At 42.6% G+C, this 27,443-nt stretch overlaps 2 long non-coding RNA genes across 2 annotated transcripts in view; one reads left to right on the top strand and one right to left on the bottom strand.

The window, feature by feature from the left end:
- Gm46165 overlaps window positions 1-10,340 on the bottom strand; it is a 49,325-nt gene extending 38,985 nt beyond the window's left edge. Inside the window, exon 1 of the long non-coding RNA XR_001779496.2 lies at window positions 10,276-10,340. This is a non-coding gene — a long non-coding RNA (predicted gene, 46165). The remainder of the gene's footprint in view (window positions 1-10,275) is intronic.
- Window positions 1-27,443, top strand: part of LOC108167736 (uncharacterized) — a 91,239-nt gene that overhangs the window by 43,816 nt on the left and 19,980 nt on the right. The window lies entirely within an intron of this gene.

Genomic DNA, 27,443 nt, shown 5'->3' with positions numbered 1-27,443 from the left:
TAAACTTTCACATGCGTCTGCAGAGCATATGATGGTGCTTTGAGAATCTTCATGCTGGGGCTGGAGATATGGCACAGTAGTTATGAACACTTACTGCTTTGGTTCCTAGACCCCATGTCAGGTGGCTCATTGACACGATCTTCTGGCCTCCACAGGCACCTGAACTTGGGTGCATCCTTCCACCCCTCCAAACATGTAACTTAAAATAATAAAAAGAAATAACCCTGACTTTAAAAGAAAGACAACGAGATGAATAATGGACTTAAAAGTAAACGCTATCATTGTAGAACTTCAAGAAAAGACCATAGGAGGACATCTTTCTGACCTTGGGCTAGGCCACTATTTCTTAGAGTCCATGCTGAAAAGATATAACCAGGGCTGGTAAGATGGCTCAGTGGTTAAGAGTGCCAACTGCTCTTCCAAAGGTCCTGAGTTCAAATCCCAGCAACCACATGGTGGCTCACAACCATCCATAATGAAATCTGATGCCCTCTTCTGGAGTGTCTGAAGACAGCTACAATGTACTTACATATAATAAATAAATAAATATTTTTTTTTAAAAAAAGAAAAGATAACCATAAAAGAAACTTCATCAAAATTAAACCCTAGCCAGTCAGAGTGGTTAACACTTGTAATTCCAACACTCACTAGGCTGAAGCAGGAGAGGGGAAAGGTTGAAAACACATAGAAAGTTATAGTTTAACCTAAACTATAAAGAGACCCCCACCTCAAAAGAAACAAAACATGTGAACAAAAATTAAAGCTACTCTAATTAAAATAACATTGGCTAATTGATTCTAAATATTTACTTCCCACCACAGGTCAGCTCCTTGCTAGGTATCAGTCTACGGCACCTAATTGAATTCACTATTATAGTGAGCTGATGCAAGAATATAACCATCTTAAGTTCATTGGTAGTAGGAGCATGGCTGCAATCCCAGCACTCAGGAGATAGAGGCAGGAGGATCAGGAGGGCAAGGCTAGCACTGACTATAAGACAAGTTGAAGATCAGCCTGGGTTAAATAAGATCCTGTCTAAAAAGAGGAAAAGGAGGGGGAGCGAGAGAATGAGAGAGGGGTGAGGAGGAGAAGGACGGGGAGGAGAAGACAATACATAGAAAAATTTTAATCAAGATGTCTTTGATGAAATTCATAGATAAAATCTGATATCTGGAAATTACACAGAAGTGCTGAGACACTGTTTACAAAGAAGTCAAGGATGCGGGCACTGGATAAAGAATATTAGTGCTTTGAGGAGTGTCTTCAACTGTATTCACGTGAAACTATTGTAGTAGGACAGTTTTTGTTGGAGACAGGGTCTCCCTGTGTAACCCTGGCTAGCTTGGAGCTCACTCTAGAACAGGCTGGCTTCAAACTCACAGACATCCTCCTGACTCTGCTTCCTGAGTGCTGGGATTAAAGGCATTCTATACCTGGCTGGACCAGTCATGTAGACCCAAATTTGAGGACCACTTCTTTGAAAAGTTTTACAATCTCACACAAATTTGATAAAAAGGAATCTAACATAAAGTGTTATAAAGATTATGAAGTAAATTTCTATAAAGTGTATGACATCTAACTGGGCCTCAGCAGATAGAAATGATGATGAGAAGGAGGAGGAGGAGAATGAAGAGGAAGAAGAGGAGGAGAAAGAGGAAGGAGAGGAAGAAGAGGAGGAAGAGAGGAGGAAGAGGAAAAAGAAGAGGAAGAAGGGGGAAGAGGGAGGAAGAGGAGGAAGAGGAAGAAGAGGACGATTAAAGCTGGGGCTGAGGGTATAACTCAGAAGCAGAGTGCAGGAAAGCATGTGTGCAAGGCCCTAGAGTCAATCTCTAATACTGAATTTAAAAATTAATAAGCAATGTTTAAAGTGACTCGAGAAGCTGATGAGGATCAGGCAATTCATGTGCTATTTATTCTTGAGAAATGGGCTTCCTCTCCTATGATAAAGTGTAGAGTCTCAGGGAGGAAAGGGGGTACTTCAGTACCTCCCATATTAGGTGCCAGGGACAGGTGGCATTGACCAACCTACCCGAGCACACTTCAATTGCCCTGGCCTGGGCCTGGAGTCCCTCTGCAGACAGCCATACCTTATCCATTTGCAGTTGGCACTGGAAATAAGATATACCTTCTATTTAAGGATTTAAGGATTGGACATTCCCTTCAGACCATAAAAAGTAGCTCCAGCAGGGCTAAATGTCCAAGCCTGGCCTGGGAAGAAATGAGTAGGTTTCCCTAGCTAGTCAGTCCCTGGTTGATTTGAATTTTTCTTTAGTTAAACTCTATTCTTCTGTTCCTTTTACACTTGGAAGTAAACTAACAATCTTTAACTTGTTAATCTTTAACTCACTTCAAAATGGGGTCTTGAAGAGCTAATTTTTAACTCACTTCAAAATGGGGTCTTGACTTGTCAGATCCTGGAGTCACACAGTCCCTTCAGTGCCTTATAGTTAAAGATGGTCTTCCTCAGGTTCAGGAGTCTTGGACTCTTTCTGACCAAGGACCAGATCCACAGGACAGAACAAAGGTTTGCCAAGCCAATAGTCTGGCATTCTGATTCAACTAAGGCTAAGAAATGAACTCAGCTAAGAAAGGGCTTGAAACCTTGATAATAGGCCTGTTACATCAGAATCTCCATAGATGACATCAAATCAGCATTAAAGACAAGGTCCCTCACAGTATTGCAGTGTGGGGCTAAGAATGAGAAACTCTGTCCTAAGACTTAGTTAAGGGACTTTGTTGAAGGATAAAGTATCCGTGCTGTTCAGTCACTGATCCGGAGGAGTCGCTTGCAGTCTTGTGACGGGGTATGGCATAGGTGTAGATTTGATGCTGTCTCATGCCTGGTCAATTCCCTCACAGTGGAAATGCATTTTGACTTTTGAATGTCTCACTGGATAGTAATACACTTGGATATTAACACATTTGAGTTAGGACTCCACCTTTCCCATAAACCCAAAGCATGCTGCTTGGTTCAGTTGGTATGTACTAAATTTTCATAGACTGTAAAATAATATATGCTATAAATTGTGTTTTACTCTGTTTGGAATGGTTCACCTGTTCAGATAGCCCAATTACTGATATTAGTACCCTTTGCAGTATTTGAGTAAATCACACTGGCAAATATGACTTTTATTGATTGTGTGTGTGTGTGTATGTGTGTATGTGACACGTATGTGCATATTCATGAATGTGTGTGAGTATAGGAAGCGTAGGACTGACAGTACCTGAAGGTCAAAGGACAGCAACAGATGGTGGTCTTCACTTTCCAGTGGGTGTGAGACAGGGTCTCTCCTTTGTTGCTCCCCACTATGATGGCAGGCTAGCCGGCCTGAGAGCATCTGAAGATGCTCCTGCCTTCACTGCCCATCTTACCATAAGAACATTGGGACTATGGATATGAGCCATGGTCCTAGCTTTTACATGGATTCTGAGGATGTAAATTATATCCTCATTACATCCTCATGGTTGCCTGGCAAGTGCTGGACCCACTCAGTCATGCCTTAGCCCTTTATTGATAATTCTGGATGTATGTGAGAATACTCAACAATCTCCCATGCTTGAGTGTTTACTTATAAAACACACATTCCTTATTTTTTTAAAAAATATGCATTTCATGCTTCTTCATGGCAAAATATTATTTTTCTTTTTCTTTAATATTTTTTTTCTAACACTGTGATTTCAGGAGTTACCTAATTTATGAACTTCAGCTTATATTATGAAATATTTCTTATAAAGGAGTCTTTGGAGTTGACATGAGGTCAAGAGTTTCCAGTCCAGGGATCCCTTCTTGGTTCACAAAAGGCAGTCTCCATCCCAGTACGGGGCATCAGCAGGGGCGTGACTTCTTAGCAAGTTATGTGATGTCTGTGAGCTTCAGCTTCCTCATCTGTAGACAGAGTTTAATAATAGTCCTTCCCTGCCGGCTGTCAGGAGAAGCAGGTGAGATCAACCAAGATGAGCAAAGGCTCTGGCATGCAGGAAGAGGGGAACAAAAGGCATCTGTTGTGATGTGGATGACAATGAGGCCCTGATGACGATGGAGGTGATAAATGAGGTAACACCACTCAGAGAGACAGGGAAGACTCTTTAATCCCTTCCTCAGCCAAGCACAGCATTTCCACCCTTTGCTTCTTTTCTCAAGGTTAGAAACAGCCCAGAGCACATACCTGGAAGGGGATAACCTGTGTGCAGTCTCTGTTTGTGCATTGTAGCTGTTTTGACCAGTATCCATGGAAGCAAGCTGAGGATTTGCTACTGTTGCTACTGCTGCTGTTCTTACTGAATAAACTGTTAAGGGTTTCATCCCAGTGTCAGCTCTAGGAGCTTGGAGAACTCATACCTAGAGAGAAGCTATTAGGACACCCACACTCAGCATCTTTCATAAGAGAGCCAGGGGCAACCTTTTCCTGTCGGTTTGGGACAGCCTTCCATTTTCTCATTTATCCTGTTTTCTTATGAATTTAGTGAGTGGCCTGCCTTCTCTGAAGAAGAATAAAAATTTAACATCTCCAGGAGATGGTGGTACACGCCTTTAATCCTGACACTCAGCCCGGCATGGTGGCACACACCTTTAATCCCAGCACTCAGGAGGCAGAGGCAGGCAGATCTCTGTGAGTTCGAGGCCAGCCTGGTATACAGAGTGAGCTCCAGGTTAGCTAGGGCTACACAGAGATACCTCATCTGGAAAAACCAACAACAAATATATATATAACATATTACCAGCTGTCACTTAGATGGAACCACTAGATCTCCTCTTCAAAGCTCAGTAGGGAATCTCAGCCCAGACCAAAGCCTTATGCCCGACTCCAGTAGCGACAGTAACAGACAGTTTCGCCACTCAGGAAGTGTACTGTCCTTTTTCACTCCCAGACTCCATCCACTGTGTATGACACATAAGCTGTCAGGTTTTGTAGGCATAACAAACTAGCTGTCCAGGACCAAACTGTCTATAACCTTGATTTACCTAGGAGGACCTAGAGTAACATGGTACTGGGAAAAGCTCAGAGCCAGCCAGAGGCTTACATCTGAAGAAGGGGAGAAGGGGCAAGCACCCCGTTTTTGTAGCTAGTCTTTATAGATAAAAAGCTAATCTAAATATTATAGACTCTTAGAAGCAGACTTCACACACACACACACACACACACACACACACACACACACACACACACTTAACACCATATAGCAACAACCACTTCTTTCTATAGCATCGTTTTTCAAAGACTTGTTACTTTTATTTTATTCCTATGAATGCTTTGCATGCACCTGTGTTAAGCCTGTGTGCCTGATGCCTTTGGAGTCCAGAGGAGGGCACTGTGTCCCATGGAACTGTAGTTACAGTGGGCTATAAGCTGTCACGTGGGCACTGGGAACCAAATCCAGAAACTGGGTCTTCTACAAGAGCAGCAAGTGCTTTTAACCACTGTGCCATCTTTCCAATACCCTAAAATCTCCTCTTATTTAAGAAGATTTAATGGCTGGGTGCAGTGAACAATGGTAAACCCAGAACTCCAGAGGTCTCTGTGGATCATTGTGGGTTCAAGGCTAGCCTGGTCTACACAGTAAGTTCCAGGCTAGCCAGATCTATACAGTGAGACTTCGTTTCAAATAAGAAAGTAAGTAAATAAATAAATGGAATTTATTGGATAGTTATTACCAGCCTAAAACTGAATTAAATATTTTGCAATCATTTTCTTAATGGATAAAACTCGTTTGAGATAATCCCATTTTACAGATGTCAGAGTTAGGGGTGGAAGCTCTGTGGCATAGTGTGGCTTGGTGTGCTCAAGGCCTGGATTCAATCCTCAGCACAGAGAAGGAACAGAGGATAGAGGAGGGAGGGAGGGAGGGAGGGAGGGAAGGAAAGAAGGGAGGAGCAAGAAAGAAAATAGGGAAGGAAAATGGGGAAAGAAGGCAAGAGGAGGGAAGGAAGAGGAGGGAAGAGAGGAGGGGAGGGAAGAAGTTCAGTATTACTCAACCAGCAAGAGGCAGGGAACAAAGCCAACTCTAGCACTCTAGTTCCATCGCTGCCTGCCTCTGTGAGTTACCCACTTGAATGCCTGGATTATGCTGTGTACCTGTCCCTTGGATTTGCTTCTGTCATGACTACTGGCCTTTTCTAAACCCTGGGTTTGATCAGAGCTGCAGATGGGCCAGACCAGTGCTACCTAATGGAAATAGGGTGTAAGTCACCAACACAGGCCATATTTGTAGTTCTAGATTCTCCAGTGGCCACGTTTTTAAAGAAAAAAAAAAGGGCTGTAGGAAGTTAATTTTCATGATATCTTATTTAACCCAGCATATTCAAAGAGCTGCCAGTTCAGTATGAAATGTATATAAAACCGCTTATGAGACAATTTACACATTTTTGTGTACATCTTTGCAATGTAGTATATGCTTTATACACACAGCCCATCTCAGCCCTAACCATCTCCATTTCAATGGCTCAATAGCCACCTGTGACTAGAAATCACAAAAGTGACTCTGACAAGTAGTAATTCCTACACCCTTCTCATGGTCTTGGGAGCTCATTTTGAGAGTCTCACGGGACTCAAAAGGGGAGGTGTATTTAATTCAATAAGAGAAAAAGTTTAAAAGAATAAAACATACCATTTTTATTTTCTCCCTATTGCCTAAGGCAAACCAGACACAAAATGACAGAGTCAAGATCATTTCAGAACAGGCATCAGCACCTCGTGTTCTTATAGTGGTGCGGGCACAATGTGAAGACCAGACAGACTACAGCCCTAACCAGAGAATGGCAGGAGAAGACATCTCAGCAATGTCAGACATGGCCACTGCCACCTCTGGTCCTTCTCATGTTCTTGCTCACTCTTGCCACAGACTGAACTAGACAGACCATGTGTGGAGAGCACAAAGAAACCCCACCACCTTCCCTCACCCCAACTCCAGGAAGACTCTAGTTCAAGGCTTCTTGAACTAAAAGAAGTTCTAGTTCTTGGGCTCAATAAAAATTCAGATTTCTATGCTATCCCTCAAGAGTCCTGGATCCAGCAAGTCGGGAGAGATGCTGATACTGCACTCAGAGGATCACATCTTGAGGATTGCCTCAACCTTACAGTATCCATGTAGCATCTGGTAACAAGAACAACTCACGGCTGGAGTACTGGCACAGCTGGTCGTGTCTGCCTCGCATGCCTAAAGCCCTGGATTCAGTCTCTAGTGCTACATAAAGCTGGTTATGGTATCACATGCCTGGGATCCCAGAATGGGAAGATCAGCTACATAGTTAAGTCTGGGTCTAGCCTCAGCTACATGAGATCCCATAAGCAAGTACTTTATCAACTGAGCCATCTCCCAGACCTTAGATATGATTTTTAAATAATTGATGTATTTTCGTATCTCTCTCTCCTACCCTTATTTATTTCCTAGAGTATAGAAAGGATAAAGTAATTATACCTGAAAGAAGAGTGGGTGGGGAAAGTCAGAGATCTGGAGCGCTGAGGGGAAAGGGGGAGTGGGGGTGCTGCAGGTCCCTAGGGTTCAGATGGCAGAGTGTCACATGAGCTCCGTGATCAGGGAGAAAGGGCAACATAGCTACCTCAGGTCACCTCTACTAAGCAGCAACTCAAGGTACCTCATTCTCTTCAGCCACATCATAAATGACTCCTGTCCAGAGATGGGTCTCATCTTTGCTTTTGAAGAAGGGAAAGATGATTCGTCTGTATGTGAAAAAGTACATCCTCAAGCCATAACAAAAACTTTGGCTGCCCCCATTCCTGGGATCACACAGTGTTCGTTTCATTCCCCTCCTGCCTATGCACAGGCTTTTGAAAGGAGAGGCAGGCGAGACTTGCTGAGTTGAAAGCAGCTGGGACTGTGGAATGTGTCTCTGGAGATACACACTGAGCCTGGCTGGGAACTTCCAAGAAAACGCAGTGGGAGGGAAGGAAAAACAGCGCAATGACAAGAAGCCTTGCAGGGCCCGCCTTAGCCTCACAGGGCTGTCCAGAGCTCACATTCCAGATGTACTGCAGTGACCCAATGTTCCAGTAAACAAGGAGGGGACAGGATGGACAGAAATCAGATCAGCCTACCTCTAGAGCTTTGAAATAGACACAGGAGGCCCGAGACGTGGAGGATAGGGATGAGGTAGCCTTTGTACATATCCTGAATCAGCAGGGCGTATTCATAACACCCATCGGGTACACATACATCCATACCCACGTCCAATGGGGGCTTGAACAGACACGATCCCTCAGATGTCCTAGCTTTTCAAAGGTCAGTAAGTGACAATCTCCCTTTGGACCCTTCTCGATAACCCCAGATCACATGAGTGTGCAAAGGGTGAAGCCGGGAGGTGCTGACTCAGGCTGAGCCAGGCCGTTGACTAATGCTGTCCACTCTTTAAGCTCTATTCCTCTGCCTCCCAGAAAGACAGATAGAGCTGCAACAGCTAGGAACGGTCCTTCGGTTCATTTCCATTTGACTTCATAGTATCAAGCCAGTGACTAACAATGATCTAGCATTCTTGAGGCCACCCTCCCCATACCCCACTGCTGCTCAACCCCGATTTTATCCTCTGACTCAACTTCCAATTCATCAGGCAGCAGATGAGCCTAAGTAATGAAATGAGGAAGAGTCTGTTGACTCACGTAGCAAAGTTCTGGAAGTTTCTTCCCAAGAGTGCCCTGCTTGGGATAATGGAGGACTTTGTAGCTCAGACATCATGTGTAGCTTCCATTTCCCAGATAAGCATGATATTCTATGTAGTCATATTCTGTATTTTGTGTTTTAAGTGACTCAAGATTTTATCACCTTCATGGAGCATGACAGGTCACTAAACAAGTGTGCTACTGGATATCATTCCTGGACAAAACCCTCACTTAGAGCACAAGCACACCTGCTCAATAGCGGGCTTGTCAATCATCCTGCACGTCCTTCCCACCTTTCAAAGCCTATCCTGACTCTTGGGTGATTTTTCTTTGCTGTGGCTGATCTAGCTTCACTTTTTACTCGTCTTGAGTTTTCATTCCTTCATTCTCTCATAGAATAGTCAAATTCAGGCAATAACTGCGTCTCTTTTGAGGCAGGAAAAAGGTGGGTTTCAGATTTCCCTACATAAATAGGCATATGACTCCTCCACTTAGATTCTGAGTGGTGTGTCCTGGCAGCCTCGGGAACTGGTTTTTAATTCCAGAGACTTGGTGTCCAGTGAATATTGTCAGCTTTGACTCACGAAGTGGTCACACCCTAGTTTTTGGACAAGCAGAACAGCATGAAAACTGATGATGCTTGCTTGTAGTCATGGCAATGGCGTCATCCTTCCCTTCTGTCTCTTTGGTGTGCTCAGAGTGCTACACCTTCTCTTGATGATACTTAGCACCACCCTACAAAGCTCCAGGCATCCTTTTATTATTGGTTGAGGCTGTAAGTTAAGGCCGGATGGGAATAAGGCCAAAGTATTATCTATACCCACATCCATCTGATCCTCTGCAAAACCAGCTTGGCCTACTTACCTGTGCCTCCAGGAATCTGCTATCTTTTCAGTTGATCACTTCTGACCACTTGATCACATTCACAGATTTGTCTGGCTTTAATTTGGTCCCCCCTTTCCTTTTACATTTTATTTATTTATGAATGAATGTTTTGTGTGCATATATGATACATGCCAGAAGAGGGTCTCAGATCCCATTACAGATGGCTGTGAGTCACCCTGTGGTTGCTGAGAATTGAACTCAGGGCCTCTGGAAGAGCATCCAGTGCTCATAACTGCTGAGCCATCTCTCCAGCTCCTCCCTCTTAGATTTTAATTTTTGTTACTAATTCCACTTGTTTTAAACTAACACATAAAACCATGAAGATTGATTGTGCTAATGAGATGTTATGGTATGTTTTTGTTTTTGTTTTTTTTAGATTTATTTATTGTTATATGTAACACACTGTAGCTGTCTTCAGACACACCAGAAGAGGGCATCAGATCTCATTATGGACGGTTATGAGCCACAATGTGGTTGATGGGATTTGAACTCAGGACCTTAGGAAGAGCAGTCAGTGCTCTTAACTGCTGAGCCACATCCAGCCCCGGGATGTTTTTGTATACCTAGATATAAGCATTTCTTACAGTACTTCCACCCTTTCCTCCCAACATAGCGTGGTGTTCACAGGGACATGGACTTGAGAAGTAGATCCTCCCAGATTGTTTCTTATTTGCTGTGTGACTCAAGCTGTGCTTTTTGAATTTCTCAGTTACAAAACAAGATAATTATCAGACCCTCACAATCTTGTCAGAAGGACTGAAACAAAATTATAACCTACCACATGCAGAGCTGGTACTCAACTAATGTACGTGATTGATGGTAGGTCTGCTGCTGGATGTTGGTGTATCCTTCTCCTCCGGAGAGAGCCAGTCCTGGAGCAGTGAGAATAGAGAGAACATTAGAGGTAGAACACTCAGGCCTCCATTGAACCCGACTCCTTCAATTTGGAAGGAATTGGGCTCAGAGAAAGTGAACTGGCTTGTCCAAAGTCATATGCCTATTGATTCTTACTGTCAAATAAGAAAATTAATTGAACGGGACAGTAGAAAGCCTTGGCTTTGAAGTCAAACATGTGTGGCCTGCTAGTGTGGGGTCGTTAGACATATGACTGACCTGAGTGTGCTTCATTTCTTCACACACAGCATTGAGATGATGGAGCGAGATAGACAGGAACTGCATGTGGGGTAGGGGTGGTGTTCTGAAGGGGATAAGGCACATCAGGTGTCAAGGGAGCCCCAGTCACTTGCTGGGGTTGCTCATAGCATCATCAAAACATTCCAGGGCTGTTTAAAACAAGGGAAACCAGTAGGAGAAAATGAGCAGATTTTTATGGATATAATGAGCTTTGTCTGCATTCTGAAATTAGGACCATTAGGGATAATTTTGCTTGCCAGTCTCCTAGTGACAGACAGCTCCACACCAGAGTCTGATACACTGGGCTGGGAAGCATTCTTAGGAAGTGAGAGACAGACCATGTGTATATGAGGGCAGGGTGGGGAGTAGTCGGGGTCTTTAAATGACCTTGTAGAACATAGTCCAGAACAATTTCAAAATCGTCCTCATTTCTAGGCACAAATATGTTTTGAGTTGGCAACACAAAGTGGGAGGTGGCTTTGAGAGCGTGACCACAGCACAGATGCAGCTCCGCAATGCTTTTGAAATCCGGAGCATAGGCAAGTTTTGCAATGAACAGTGAGTGATAGCTTCTATTTTTTCCCCCAAGATGAATATGGACAAGAGTGGCAAGTGAATGAGATACTCCACCGCAGGCTCTGCCCCAAATGATCTAATTACAGATGCTGAAACGGACCCAGGGACAACATTTAGAAGCCTGAAATGGAAAGGCAAAGGAGACACAATTCTGCATCTGAGCAAATGACTGACTCCAGAATGTTCCCTGGAGAGAAGCAAGCTTAGAAAATACTGTATGGGAAGTTTCCAAATGCTCTGGGGGAACTAGGGGTGACTTTTCTAGACATAACTATGGTCAAGTGCATTGGAATTTATCTTAGTCTGTTTTTAATTTATAAAGAACAGAAAAATATTGGCTACCTTTTTGGAGACTGGGAAGTGCAAGCTCAAGGTGCTAGCAGGTTTGGTATCTGGGAATCCAGTCTTTGCTGCCGGTATGGAATCGTAAATACAATATTGTCCATAGGATAAGAACACTGTTCCTTGCATGGCAGAACAGAAGCAGAAAGAGCTCATTTGCACAAGGCCCCTTTCACAGGGACTTCAGTCCATTTATGAAACCATAGCTCTCATGACCTCAACATTATACCCTAACACCCCACACAGGCACAGTGGGGATTATTCTCACCCCATGAGATCTGGAGGGGATTCAAACCATGGCCAACCACTCCTGGAGAGGAAAGCTACAGAATCATATCTGCTCTTAATTCAGATCGATGGGCAACCTGTACAACAGGACATTGTGCCATCAGCAGAAGTAAAGTATGCAGCCCAGTTTGACAAATACAACAGCTAAGAAGTGTATTAAAAGCTGTGAGTCAGGCCAGACAAGATGACTCAGCCAAGAAAGGGCACTCACTGCCAAGTCTAAGAACCTGAATGATAGAAGGTAAGAATTGGTTCTCAAAAGTTGTCATCTGACTGCCACATGCACACTGTGGCTTAGATGTGCTTGTGTACATACACACATACATACATATACACACACATACACATATACACACAAATACATACATACATACACATACACACATACTAAACAAACTTTATATGTGTTTTAATGCATTTTGATCAAATCCATTTCTCTTTCCCTCTACCACTGATTTTTTTTTCCCTCACAATTCCATAAGCTCTTAAAAACAACAACAACAAAAAAAACTTAGCCTATTCAGTGCTGGCTATATGTGTGGAGGTATGGAATTACTCACTAGAGCATGAGTAGCCTTTCAGGGGTTAAATCCCTGAAGACAATCAACTCACTTCCCCAGAAGTCATCAGTTCCTACTAGTTGTACAATAAAGGGTGGGACTTCCTTTTTTTTTTTTTTTTTTTTGGTTTTCCGAGACAGGGTTTCTCTGTTTAGCCCTGGCTGTCCTGGAACTCACTTTGTAGACCAGGCTGGCCTCGAACTCAGAAATCTGCCTGCCTCTGCCTCCCAAGTGCTGGGACTAAAGGCGTGCGCCACCACGCCCAGCAGGGTGGGACTTCCTAAACCCCTTCCCCTGTCCAGAATGGAATTTTGGCTGGTTTGATCTTGTGCAGGTCTTGCATAGTTACGGCTATGGGTTTATGTGTGAAGCAGCAGTGCAATGTTTCTCTACAAGTGTCCACTACACCCAGCTCTTAGTTTCTTTGCATACACTCCCCTTCCATGATAATCTCTGAGCCTTGGAAAAGGGAATGGGATATGGCTGTCCTATTTAGAAGTGAACACTCTACCATCTTATTCTTGACCTATTATATTGGTCTTAATATTGACCCAATGCAAGTGCTTTGGTTGGGTCTACTGAGGAAAAAAAAAGATTCTCCGGTAAGAATGGAAAGATGTACTACTCTATGGGTATAAAGGTAAAGACTAGGACTGGAGAGGTGGCTCCCCAGTTAAAAGCATATGCACCCATGCCAGAGGGTCACAACCATCTATAACTTCAGCTCTAGGGGACCCTCTCTTGATCTCCTTAGACCTGCTACTCAGATACACAAACATACACAGACACACATATATACACACAATTAAAAATACAAATAAGAACTTACAGAGCAACCTGTTGCTATGTCTATTTTAGCAGACTGAAAGTATAAGATTATCCCCTAAGACTGTAACCTAGCTAGTCACAAGTCTTACCAATGAACAGTACCAGGCATGAATTCTAACTTGTAGATGAGGCCTAAACTGAATCAAAAGGTGGCTGTTTACTCCCATGACACCCAGGCCACTATTGCCCCCATGAGCCTCTCTTTCCAGGCCAATTGTTGTTGTCACTCACTGAGTAAAGGTGTGGATCATTTCCTCCTAGTAGCAACCTAGCACCTTCTAGCACTATTAAAGCAAGCCAATAGCGATAGGACTGCCAGGTGGTTAACAACTTGATTCATCCATGCCCTTTGATTCTAACATGTGCTATCTTGGGCAATAGGATCTTACCACTGAGTTCTGGATGGTCACCAAGAGAAATAGCAATAGGCTATAGTATTCACAGGGGTCTAGACTACAGGTTCCCACTGACAAAGAAGTCAAAAAGAGGTAATTCATACCTGGCATTGAGCTTATTTTGTTGTTGTTGTTAGCATATGTCGTCTGAGGGAAATATTGTCCTTCATATATGTATCTGTATACTTCTTAGGATGCTTCTACAGTAGCTGATTTTCATATAGCTTTTCAGAGGTCTTCGGTGTTAGTCATCCCTGTCTTCCACGCTGCCTCCTCTCCCCTGTCTTCCAGTTTCCAACCCCACTGAACTCTTTCTCTTCCATTACTCCTCCCCACTCTTCACATCATCTACATTCTCTCATCCCTAACTTGAACACAGCGCCATCGGCTCCCTATCACATTCCTGCCTTCTGCAGGTGCTCCAGTCTGAGCACACCTATATAAGGATTCAGATCTAGCAGCACGTATGAGAGGGAACAGGTGGTATCGTTTTCTTTCTCAGTCTGGGTCACTTCACTCAGAATGATTACCTCCAGCTTCATCCATTCACCTGAAAGCTTCAGAATTCCATATTGTCTTTGCTGCTGAATGATATTCCATTATGTATATGTACCACATTTTCATTACCCATTAAGCCATTGATGGACATCAAGGTTGTTTCCATTTTCTGGATACAGTGAATACAACGATGATCATGGATGGATAAACAAATACATGGGTAATAGAATACAGTCTTTTGGGACCATTCCCAGGAGTGATATTGGTGGTTCATATGGTAGACCTATTTCTAGATTTTTAAAGAAACAGCACATTATTTTCATTGTGGCCACATCAGTCTGTATCCCTATCAACAGTAATGTTTCCCTTCCACCACCTTTCTCTCTCTCTCTCTCTCTCTCTCTCTCTCTCTCTCTCTCTCTCTCTCTCTCTCTCTCTCTCTCTCTTTCTTTCTTTCTTTCTTTCTTTCTCTCCTTTCTTTCTTTCTTTCTTTCTTTCTTTCTTTCTTTCTTTCTTTCTCAGCTATTCTGACTGGGATGAGGTAAAATATCAAAATGGTTTGAATTTTCATTTTTCCTACTGGCTAGAGATGTTGAACATTTAAAAAAATACATCTTGGCCATTTGTAATTTTTTTATGTTTTTTTTTTTTTTTTTTTTTTGGTTTTTCGAGACAGGGTTTCTCTGTGTAGTCCTGGCTGTCCTGGCACTCACTTTGTGGACCAGGCTGGCCTCGAACTCAGAAATCCGCCTGCCTCTGCCTCCCGAGTGCTGGGATTAAAGGCGTGCACCACCATGCCCGGCTGTATTTTTTTTCTTTTAAGCATTCTCTTTTTGTTCCTTGCCCAGTTTTTAAATGGGTTGTTTGTTTTCTTGGTGTTTAAGAGGACAAGATTTTTTGTCATATTGCATTCTAGTGATTAATGTAGAGAATGCATTAAAATATATTTAATTAATTAACTGATAACTTGGTCTCCCTTCTAAGATTTAAAAGTATTCAGCACAGAAGCAATATTGAAGCAATAGCTCCTTGGCAGAACCATGTAGAGTTTTTGAGTATCTTTAGGCTATGGTTGATTTAGAGTTCCTATTGAGTTTATCTTAGTTGTTTGATGGAGAATTGTGCCCCATAGTCTTGGCAATTTAACAATTGTTGACACTGAGTAGGAAAGGTCTATAAGATGTGGCCTTGTTGAAGAACGTATGTCACTAGGGGATGGACTCTGAGATCAAAAGCCTCAAACCACTTCCAGGTCATTCTCCCTGCTTCACACTGAAGGTCCAGAAAGGGAACCCCAGCTGCCTGCTCCTGCTGCTGTGCCTACCACTCACTGCTATGGCTTCCACTAGGATGGACTCCTTAAGTCCAAATATTCTTCCTTCTTGTCTTAGTTAGGGTTTTACTGCTGTGAAGAGAACCCATGACCAAGGCAACTCTTTATTAAATTAGGGCTGGATTACAGGTTCAGAGGTTCAGTCCATTATTTTCAAGGCAACAGCATGACAGCATCTAGGCAGGCATGGTGCAGGAGGAGCTAAGAGTTCAACATCTTGTTCCAAAGGCAATCAGGAGATGCCTGGCATCCTTGGGCAGCTAGGATGAGGGTCTTAAAGCCCACTTCCACAGTGAAATAGTTCCTTCAACAGGGTCAGCCCTACTCCAACAAGGCCATACCTCCAAATAGTGCCACTCCCTGGGCCAAGCATATTCAAACCACCACACTTCTCTAAGTTCCTTCATGTCATGGTGTTTCATTACAGCAGTAGAAAAGTAACTGAGACACCCTAAGATCATGTGCATCAAACTCAGCAAATTAGCTGTGGGAGACAGTTTGATCTGATTTCCATAATAGATCAAAAAGCAATAGGGGAAATAAATCCAAGTCAAAGTTGCCCAGAGAGAAAGAGGAACCATGGAAACCTTGGGTTTTTTCCTCTAGTGTATAGTCTAAACATCTTGAAGAAAGATTAACCTTTTTTTGTGTTTGTCAGACTCTCTGTCAGAGTCTTGAGTGCCATATATAGTCAAAGATGGTGAAGTTCTGATCCTCCTGCTTCCACTTTACAAATAGGATTACAGGCATGTACCCTATGCTCAGTTTACATGGAATTGGTGATCTAACCAAAGCCCTTGTGTGTGGTAAGCTGGCAACCTATCTGCTGAGTTACATCTCCAGTCCCAGGTTAATTTTGCACTGTCATTACCACCGGATACAGATCACTACAGAATGTTCTACTTGCCCTCTTATGTCAACCAACTGTGACCTAAACCATAGGCTGACCATAGATTCATTCCTCTTTTCTGGGCAGATAGTCCACACCTTGCAGTCTCTTAAGCTGAACATGAATTCAACCCAATGGAATATAAGTAGCGATGATCTGTGCCATTTCTGGGCCTGTGATAAAAGCCATCCACTTGAAATCTCCCATGCTCTTTCTCCTGCAAGCTGAAGGATGAAAATCAGGGCAGTGATGGCAGCTGAGAGATGAAGAGGGCAGAGCCCACCACTCCTCAGTTTCCCCATCATTAGATGAGATGCCATAGAAATAAATTTTATGGTATTAAGCTGTTGTAGCAGCTCACACAGCCAGTGCACTCACCTTTTGTCTTCCTCTCTTGTCTTTTTTTTAGGGGGCACTGTTTTGTTTTGTTATGACTCTGCTCTTTGTTCTTGGGAGTGCTAAAGGTCTAAAAAAGACAGAAGACGATGTGTCATGGTCTAGAGAGACAGTCATGTAGGTGAAGATAAAACTATCAAGCGGCTTCAGTATCTTCCTTCTTTAGATGCCCAATTAGAACATCTTCCTCATAATGCAGACATGAACCTTTGCTACAGATGGGCAATGGTATAAGCCTCCAGGTCCCTTCTGGCCTGCAGTGGTCTTCCTTTGCAGCCCCCTACCTTTCTCTGAACACCAGCTCTTCTGCCATTTTCATAGCTGACAGAGATAAAGAAGGAGGGCTGGGATGCCTGTTTGGAACTACAACCCTGTGCCTAAATTCCTTGTTCCTCTAGCTTCCTCTGTTCCTCTCATCTCCTGAGGATCACCAGCAACCTCACAGAGAAATGACAGTGGGAGGAACCTCAAGCCTGCCCCAAGGCTATACACAGGAAATTGTAGACATGTAGTTCACTGAAGTGGTGCCTTGGCTTCCTCCGTTTCTTCTCCACCTTACTTAGGTTTCCTTGGCTCTGGATCCTCTCTGCTCGGTCTCAGTTTTGCCTGTGTCCTAGCATCTTCTGTCTCATCTTGACCCCTAAATTTGTATGAAATACTGAGTTTGCTTTTCTCTTCTTGTTAACCATGCCTTTCCCTTTTCAAACCAAACTAAAGCCTCTCTTTCCCTAAGATGCTGAAGAAGCTGATTGCTCTATTGTACTTGAACTAAATTGCAGAAAAAGCAGACTTAATGATCATCATTCTATTTTCAGGACCAGAGGTCAGTGCTACAAAGCTGTGCCTCTCCCAGTCAGCACTTCTTGGGAACCCCACTCTAGCTGGGCCTTTATATATATCCTCTAACATCTGTTCTCCTCTTACTCTGCAAAAGAGAAAACTTTGAAACCATGTAAAAACTATGTGGCCAGGTGTGGTGGCACACGCCTTTAATCCCAGCACTTGGGAGGCAGAGGCAGGTGGATTTCTGAGTTCAAGGCCAGCCTGGTCTACAGAGTGAGTTCCAGGACAGCCAGAGCTATACAGAGAAACCCTGTCTCGTAAAGCAAACAAACAAACAAACAAACAAACAAAAATTATATGTGATTGGTTGGGCTGGAGAAATGGCTCAGCGGTTAAGAGCACTGACTATCTTCCAGAGGTCCTGAGTTCAATCCCCAGCAACCACATGATGAGTCATAACCATCTGTAATGGGATCTAATGCCCTCTTTTGGTGTGTCTGAAGAGAGCAATGGTGTACTCATATATACTAAATAAATAAATAAATCTTTCAAAAAAAAAAAACCCAACTGTATGTGACAAGTGTCTTTCCCCAGGTGGTCTAAGTTCTCACTCATGCTGTTAAGCAATGACCCATCATTTTAGATCAGGATTCAGCCTTGGCAAAAAAAAAACAAAACACACACACACACCATGCTAGGCAGAGTACACAGGTAGGAGTCCCTGTGCCTGGCGTCCCATTGGAGTCATAGACAGCCAAATTCTACATCTTCACTTGAGATAAGAGTGCATGTTCATCACCATTATGTGGGGCTTTCTATCACTTATAACTAATGCTATTCAGTCCTACAGTTTCTGATAGCCAGCATCCCTTCCCTCTTGTCCTCCCTGCTTTACAGTTGGTTCCTTTCCCTTCTTTCCAATTCCCTTTAGAATACTGCACTGAGCAGCTGGTATCTGAGTCATTATCCTATCTAGGCCCAGCATCTCAGGGTGAAACTGAGGACTCGGGCAATGGGAAGCTAGATTCAGCAGACCCAAAGCCATCTCTTGACACTCTGATCCTGAGCTTTCAAACCAGACGAGCCCCTTCTTAGAATCTTCCCCCAGCATACACTTTATTTGCATCTAGATTCGTCTATGCACAAATAAATTAGCATTTATTATTTATGAAATTCAGAGTTTGTAGACAAGCAGGAAGATCATAGCTTAGAGATATTTTGTTTTGTTTTTCCTCATTAGTGTGAAAATCAATTGCATCTTCCATTACCAGGTTTCTGTACCACTTGATTTCTTCCTCTAGGGATGCTACTCCATGGGGAGGTCTCCAGGCCTGGAGAAGTCTCGGGAAGGCTACTAGGCTATTGCTAGTTGTTCTTGGTTTGAATGTTTCCTGGGTGATGAAGGTCCTTGATAGGCTCCTCCCTCCCTCCCCAGCTTTCAGAACACTCAAGGCTATCTTCCAACTGAGAGGATGCAGTTCCAAATCTCCTGCTGGCTCTTGTCTCCTGTCTGTAGAGTCAGCACCCCTTCCTCCCACAGCAGGTTCTTTACTCAGCATGAATAAGAAAATAGAAGACATGCAAGGTAGGAAAGAAAGTTAGCTATAACTTCCACTCTAAAGTAATGATTAGAACCAACTTGGTACAAGGAGGTTAATGAATTTTCTAGGCACAGTACCTCGTGGGACAGCCATACTTATAGGAACTAATAACCTGACACTCAAGAACTCTACAGAATTCCTGCCACATGGGCACTGGTCTCTGAGCACAGCAGGTCTCTGTCCTCCTGGAACTTGCTATCTACTGGCAAACTGTTATACTCTGTTTGAGTAATTATTTAAATCATTAAAATCATGGTAAGGGTTATAAAGAAAAAGTAAAGTGTGTGTGAGAGCATAGGGAGATTCTAACTGGAGAGAGAAAGGGTTAGGAGGGGACTTAACTAAAGACCACAAAGACAAGAATTAGCCAGGCATTGGGCATCCTGAACAGCAGGAATAGCTGGGTCAAAGCCCTTTTGTAGTAAAGATGATGGTGGTCTAATGTGGCAAATGGAATGACTAGATAGATGGTATGGCCAGAGTACACAAGCCCAAAGGGTCGATGAAAGAAGTTTCATTTCACCAAAGACTAATGGGGAGGCATGAAACATTTTGAATTGAAATACCTGTCTGGTGTAGCTTACATTATGAAAGATCCCCATGGTGGTTAATTTTGATAGTCAGCTTCATTGGATTAGAAAATATCTTGGCTATTCCTGAAGTTAGCCTTTGTCTGTGATATGTCTGTGATAACTAACTAAGTGGGGCGAACCCAGATTGGATGTGAGTGTCACCATCTCATAGGTTGGAGTCACAATCTGAATTAAAAAAATAATAATAATAATGAGAAAGAGGAGAAAGCCAGCTAATATCCCCCTATCTGGGCTTCCTCATCTACTAAGATAAGAGCAAGCAGCATGCCTCAGCCACTGTGTCCAGGATCTGGATACACCCAAGGCGTCCCCACAAAGATGGACTGAACCAAAACAAGCCTCTCTCCCTTTAAGTCGGTTATGTCAGATGTTCAGTCATGGCGATCAGAAAGTAATCAGTACATCTCGTAAGAACAGCTTTTTCTGAATCCGAATCCTCTAATTAACACAATCAGGCAGCCAGTCAATCAAGAATATCCTCTAATATCTTTTTCTGAGTCTAACTAATAGGAGGAATAAATCCTTCCTGTTCACTGGGTTTGTGAACTAAGCCGTAGAAGAATTTCATGAAGGTCCCCTGGACAGAACTGCAAAATCTGCATTCTAACTCCACCACTAAAATCAGCAAGGAGGGGCATTTCAACAATACCAGGTCACGATTTTAAGTAGTCACCCTGAGTGAGCATGCGCATAGCACTAACCAGGAGAAGATACAAAACAAAGATAACTGACTTCGGATGGGACAGATATAATATCTACTGGTCAATATGCATAACTCTTTAGTGCTTACAGTTTCCTGGTGTGTGTGTGAGTGTGTGTGTGTGTGTGTGTGTGTGTGTGTGTGTGTGTGTGTGTGTGAGAGTGTGTGTGAGTGTGTGTGTGTGTGTGTGTGAGTGTGTGTGTGTGTGTGTGTGAGTGTGAGTATGTGTGTGTGTGTGTGTGTGTGTGTGTGTGTGTGTGTGTGTGTGTGTGTGTGTGTGTGTGTGTGTTCTGGCTGATTTATTCCAGGATCCCAGGAAGAAGCCATGCTTCTTAGCACTAAACTGTCTGCCCAGACCCTACAGAGGCTTCTCCCAAGTTATTATAGCCTAACTTGAAATATTCGTATTGTTCTCTTTGAGGTGAATTTTGGAGCCTCCACTAAACGCAACTTCCGATGGCTTAACTGTACTTGGGAGAGGCATGCCTCCCTTCCTTGTGGTGTTACTCATAGGCTCCTCAGTTGCTATAGGGAACCTTCATCTTCTGGTTCCCAAGCCATGTGCACCTGCCTTTCTTTGTAATAAGGAAGACTTTTCTGAGAGTCCAGTAGCGTCCAGCAACTCCCATCAAAGACCCAACATGGAGTTATTCTCTGTGTTTAGTTAAAAGCCTAAGAGACATGATGGCACTAACTACTCCATTTTTTTAACTGCCAGATTAGGCTAGACTATCATCTATGTACATGAACTGTATCACCTGACCATCCCGAGAAAATGTTTTTACATTCATCATCTTAAAACAAACAAACAAAAAAATCTACCAAAAGTTAACACAAGAGCTAGATTCATCAATTCTACCTATTACTCACTGTGAGACAGATACAAGAATTCTCCTTTATCCATAGTCTATTTTCAAAGCCTTCAGTGGATGTCTTAAATTCCAGGTGGTGACAAGTCCCATATGTATTATGTTTACCCCGCCATATTAATATATAATTTCATCCTTTCTCATGTCCACTAAGCACTTATCCCACACCATGACAATTAAAATCATTATTTTTTTTATCTGAAGGTTTGCATTTATTTTAATACGTCATTAAAAACAAAGACAAGGAACCCAGAAGGTTTGCTCAGCGATTAAAGCAAAAATAAAGATGGGGAGTCAGGGATCTGGTTCAACAGTTAGGAACACACGCCACTCTTGCAGAGAATGCAAGTTCAATTCCCAGCACCCACATCAGATGGCTTGCAAGCACCTATAACTCCAGGTGCTGAAGGGTCCAAGCATTTGGCCTTCAGGGTCACATGCACACAGATGCACACACCCCTACCACACCCCTGCTCACACAATACTCGTAATTTGAAGATAAAAATAAACCCCTTTTCTAAAAAAAAAAAAAGTAGATCAACATTATTTTTTAAAGGGAGGCAGCCAAATTAAACTACTTTTATTTTTTTCCCATATCTTGATGTATTTATCTGCCTAGGATGATGAACCATGGAAACAGCACCCCCCCCCCAAAAAAAGATGACCAGATCTTGTCTTCAGAGAGCCACAAGCCCTGGAACTCTCAGTCCTCCTGCTTCAGTGCAGGGGTTCACAGGCGAGAGCCATCACATTCAGCCCTGAGAACTCCATGTGAATCAGCACTGAATGAGGGAGGCAGGCAATGCTCTCTCTTCTTAATAGATTGACCTCTGAAGGCAGACATCTTTGGCTAAGAACAGGAAGGGAGGTGTGGCTTCTAATGTTTCCCAATGAACGTCCCTCTACTTTCCTGAGACTTAGTTTCTTCATCTGTAGGAAGAGTTGACTAGAGCAGTGGTTCTCAGCCTGCAGGTCAGGACCCCTACAGGCATCGCAGAGCAGATATTCTGCATATCAGTTATTACATTGTGATCTATAACAATAGCAATATTACAGTTACGAAGTAGCAGCAAAAATAATTTTTTTGGTCCAGGGTCATCACAACATGAGGAACAGTGTTAAAGGGTTGCAGCATTAGGAAGGCTGAGAACCACTGGACTACAGAAATGTTGAGGGTGCTTTCTGCTTTCTCTTTCTGTACACAGTGGCTCCTGCTCTGAAGAGGTGAAGATTCTTTCAATGAAATAAAATGAAAGATCACTTCCGCTTGCTAAAAGCGCCAGGTGAATCTGTGCATTGCATATCAAGGTTTACCAATGCAACGACTGACACAAACGTAGTTCAGTTTCGGAGTTTGAAAACTGCATGAATGGACACCACTGATTCTATAAGTCATAGGCTATTAAAAGCTTACCCTAGTGCCAGGCATAGGATATGTTCTTACAAGTCGTTGGTTAGGGAGGTCCCGGATAGTCGCTGAAACAGCACAGGCCAGTGCTCTTGGCTGCCTCTCAAAAGCCTTTAAGATGTGCTTTGTAGATGATTCCACACTTATTCAATTCTTTCCTTCCACCTTGTGCATACAAGGGATCCAACATGTCACCAGGCTTGGTGGCAAGTGCCTTTAAAGGGCATCTCAGGAAGGGGGGGGCTCTCTTTTGTTTGTGTGGGGGAAGGGCTTTTACAGATGGATTCTAAAATTTACATGGAAAGGTAACTAGTGCTTTTGAAGAAAAGTACCTGGTTGAAGAACTTCTAAAGCTGAAATACCGAAGATAAGGGAGTAGTGATGTAAATACTAAGAGATATGCTTTATTGTTATTGAGTCGGCAGATTGATTTGAAGAGTACTGGTAAATTTATAATATCAAGACTTCTGACTCATAATCACAGTATAGTTTTCTAATTCATTTGGTTTTCTTTCATGGCTGGAAGGATGGCTCAGTGATTAAGAGCACTGGCTGCTCTTCCAGAGGTCCTGAGTTCAATTATCGGCAACCACATGGTAGCTCACAACCATCTGTAATGAGATCAGATTCCCTCTTCTGATGTGTCTGAAGACAGCAACAGTGTACTCACATAAAATAAACAAACAAGTAAATACATCTTTTAAAAAAAACTATCACAGTTGCTTGGGGTTTTTCAATTTTGTTATTTTGTATATGGTTGCTCTGCCTGCGTATCTGCATGATATGTGTGTGCTGTGCCCTCAGAAGCCAAAAGGAGATATCGACTCCTCTGGGGCTAGAGTCACAGATGGTTGAGAGCTGCCATCTGGGTCCTGGGGATTGAACCCTGTTCCTCCAGAAGAGCAGCCCATGCTCTGAAGCACTGAGCCATCCTCCAACCTCACTTCTTAGAGTTTTTACTTAGGTTATTATTATTATTATTATTTTTTTTTTTTTTAGGCTTTTGACATAGACATGCATCGTCTCTTTCTTCTTGGAAACTGTGCTGATAGGCCTGCCTGACCTCCCCATGAAAACATTAAGAATATTTACATCTGTGTTTATGAAAGATCTTGATCTATAATTTACTTTTAGAGTTTTTTGTCAGATTTTAGTACCAGGGTATTTTAGGCTTCATAAATTAGTTTCTGAAGATATTTGGGCAGACTCATGATTCATCTTTTTAGGTGGTTGGCAGAACTAACAAAGCCAGAGAAACATTAGCCATGCTATTAGTAGGCCACTTCTCCTACATTTCTTAGAAATAACCCAAAACCTCAAGTAACTGCTTTCTTGATTTTTAATCTTTTATTCTGTTTTACATCCATTTTAATTAAAAGGCATACTTTATGCCCCTTCCGTTCCCACCTGGACCTTTCTGCTGGGCACACTGCTAGCTAGTATGCTCCCCTGGAGACACCATATCCTGAGCCAGCCCAGAAGACCCGTTGCACTCTGAGCATTTGGTAAGAACCCTCTGGAAGTCCCACAGCTGCCACTGGGAGACCAATGGACTCGGGACCCATCACTACCCAACCCTGCCCCCTCCCCGACAAATACCCCTCCACTTTCCACCCTGTCCTTTCTACTCTGCTCCCCTGGAGACACCATATTCTGAGTCATCCCAAAAGATCCACTGCCCTCAGGGTAACTGACACCACAGCCTGAGGCATCCTAGTAGATCTGCTACATAGAAGGCAATCAGTTGATTGCCAGCTTGTCTGCTTCCCTGAAGACACCACAGCTTGAAGGCATCCCAGGAGCTCTTCTGTACACAGGGCAACTGGGCAACAGACACCACAGTCTGAAGACCTCATAGGGGCTCTCTGGCATTCAAGGCAACTGATCCAACAGACTGAAAGCCTCCCTGGAAATTCTGCTGCATTCAGGGAAACAGAAACCACAGTCCATAGAGCCGCCTGGAGAACATCTTCACACAGGACAACAGCTTGACTGCTCCTCTGAAGACCCAATAGTATAAGGCAACCCAAGAAATCTATTGCAGCCAGGGCAGCAGATCAGCAGCTTCTCTGCCCCTCTGAAGAGCCCCCAGTTAGAAGACAAGGTGGTCTGCTACAGCCAGGGCCACAGGCCTATCAGGAGACCTGAAGCAAGGGACAAAAGAGGCAGACTCCAGACAGAGTCACCCAGACCAACAAACACCAGGGACAACCAGATGCAAGAGGCAAGTGCAAGGCCATAAGCAACAGAAGTCAATTTACATGAGCATCATCAGAACCCAGTTCTCCCACCATAGCAAGTCCTGAATACACCAACATATCTGAAAATCAGGAAGCTGACCTAAAATCTTATCTCATGAAGATAATAGAGTCCTTTAAGGAGGATATAAATAACTCAATGAAAGAAATACAGGAAAACTCAGATAAACAGGTAGAAGCCCTTAAAGAGGAAACAAATAAAGCCCTTAAAGAAATACAGGAAAACACAATCAAACAGGTGAAGGAATTGAATAAATCAGTCCAAGACCTAAAAGTGGAAGTAGAAACAAAAGAGAAAACATAAGTGGAGGCAAACCTGGAAACAGAAGATCTAGGAGAGAGGCCAGGAATTACAGATGTAAGTATCATCAATAGAATATAAGAGATAGAAGGGAGAATCTCAGGTGTAGAAGATACCAGAGAAGAGATTGACACAACTGTCAAAGGAAATTCCAAATATAAAAACTCCTAACCCAAAGCATCCAGGAAATTCAGGACACAATGAAAAGACCAAATCTAAGGATAATCGGAATAGAGGAGACCAAAGATTCCTAGCTTAAAGGACCTGAAAGTGTCTTCAACAAAATCATAGACGAAAATTTCCCCAACCTAAAAAAAGAGATGACCATAAAGGAACAAGAAGCCTACAGAACACCAAATACATGGGACCAGAAAAGAAAATCCTCTCATCACATAATAATTAAAACACTAAATCCACAGAACAAAGAAAGAATATTAAAAGTTGCAAGGAAAAAGGGCCAAGGGTAGACCTATCAGAATTATACCAAACTTCTCAACAGAGACTATGAAAGCCAGAACAGCCTGGTCAGAGGTCAGGCAGACTCTAAGAGAACACAAATGGCAGCCCAGGCTACTATACCCAGCAAAACTCTCAGTCAACATAGATGGAGAAAACAAAATATTCTGGGACAAAACCAAATTCAAACAATATCTATCTGTCAATCCAGCACTAGTGAGGATAACAAAAAGAAAACTCCAACGCAAGGAAAGTACCTACACCAAAGAAAAGACAAGATATTAAGCATCTCACAACAAAGCCAAAAGGAGAGAACCACAAGAACACAAAGCCACCTACAAAAACAAACATATCAGGAACCAACAGTCATCTGTCTTTAATATCTCTCAATATTAATTGGCTCAACTCACCCATAAAATGACATAAGTTAACAGACTGGATATGCAAACAAGATCCAGCATTTTGCTGCATACAAGAAACACATTCAACAACAAAGACAGACACTATCTCAAAGTAAAGGATGGAAAAAGGTCTTCCAGCAAATGGTCCCAGGAAACAAGCAGGAGTCACCATCCTAATATCCAATAAAATTGACTTTCAACCAAAAGTTATCAAGCATGATGAGGAAGGACACTTCATCTTCATCAAAGAGAAAATCCACAAAGAGAAAGTCTCAATTCTGAACATCTATGCCCCAAATGCAAGGGCAACCACATTCATAAAATAAACTTTACTAAAACTTTACTAACACTTTGAACTCCACACAACAATAGTGGGAGACCAGCACCCTACTCTCACCAATGGACAGGTCATTGAAGCAGAAACTAAAGAGAGACACAATGAAACTAGTAGAGGTTATGAACCAAATTAATTTAATAGATATCTACAATACCCTAAAACAAAAGAATACACCTTCTTCTCAGCACCTCATGGTACCTTTTAAAAAATTGACCATCTAATAGGTCACAAAACAACCCTCAACTGATACAAAAAAATTGAAACAATTCCATGCATCCTATCAGATCACCATGGCCTAAGGCTGGTCTTCAATAACAGCAAAAATAACAGAAAGCCCACATACAGGTGGAAACTGAACAACTCTCTACTTAATGATAACTTGGTCAGGGAAGAAATAAAGAAAGAAATTAAAGACTTCCTGGAATTTAATGAAAATGTTGACACATCATACCCAAACTTATGGGGCACAATGAAAGCAGTGCTAAGGGGAAAAGTCATAGCACTTAGTGTTCTGGTAAAGAAACTGGAGAGATCCTGCACTAGCAACTCAACAGCACACCTGAGAGCTTTACAACAAAAAGAAGCAAACTCACCCAAGAGGAGTAGAAGGCAGGAAATAATCAAACTCAGGGCCAAAATCAATGAAATAGAAACAAAAAGAACAATACAAAGAATCAACAAAACCAAAAGCTAGTTCTTTGAGAGAATCAACAAGATAGATAAACCCCTAGCTAAACTAACTAAGGGGCCCAGAGGCAGTATCCAAAATAACAAAATCAGAAATGAAAAGGGAGACATAACAACAGAAATGATGAGAGAGAGATTGAGAGAGAGAGAGAGAGAGAGAGAGAGAGAGAGAGAGAGGAGGTATAATTCATGTCTTTTATTTTTTAATGACCACCAAATTTCTAAAATTAATTCATACTGTTGTTGGAGTTGAGGTTCTTACTTATTGTGTTGTCTTATAGTCTAATCTATAAATATATATTATTTAGTAATT

The sequence above is a fragment of the Mus musculus genome, chromosome 1 (assembly GCF_000001635.26).
Source record: "Mus musculus strain C57BL/6J chromosome 1, GRCm38.p6 C57BL/6J".
Taxonomy (NCBI): domain Eukaryota; kingdom Metazoa; phylum Chordata; class Mammalia; order Rodentia; family Muridae; genus Mus; species Mus musculus.
Note: the sequence above shows the minus strand (reverse complement) of the source record. Positions and strands in the feature narration are given on the sequence as shown.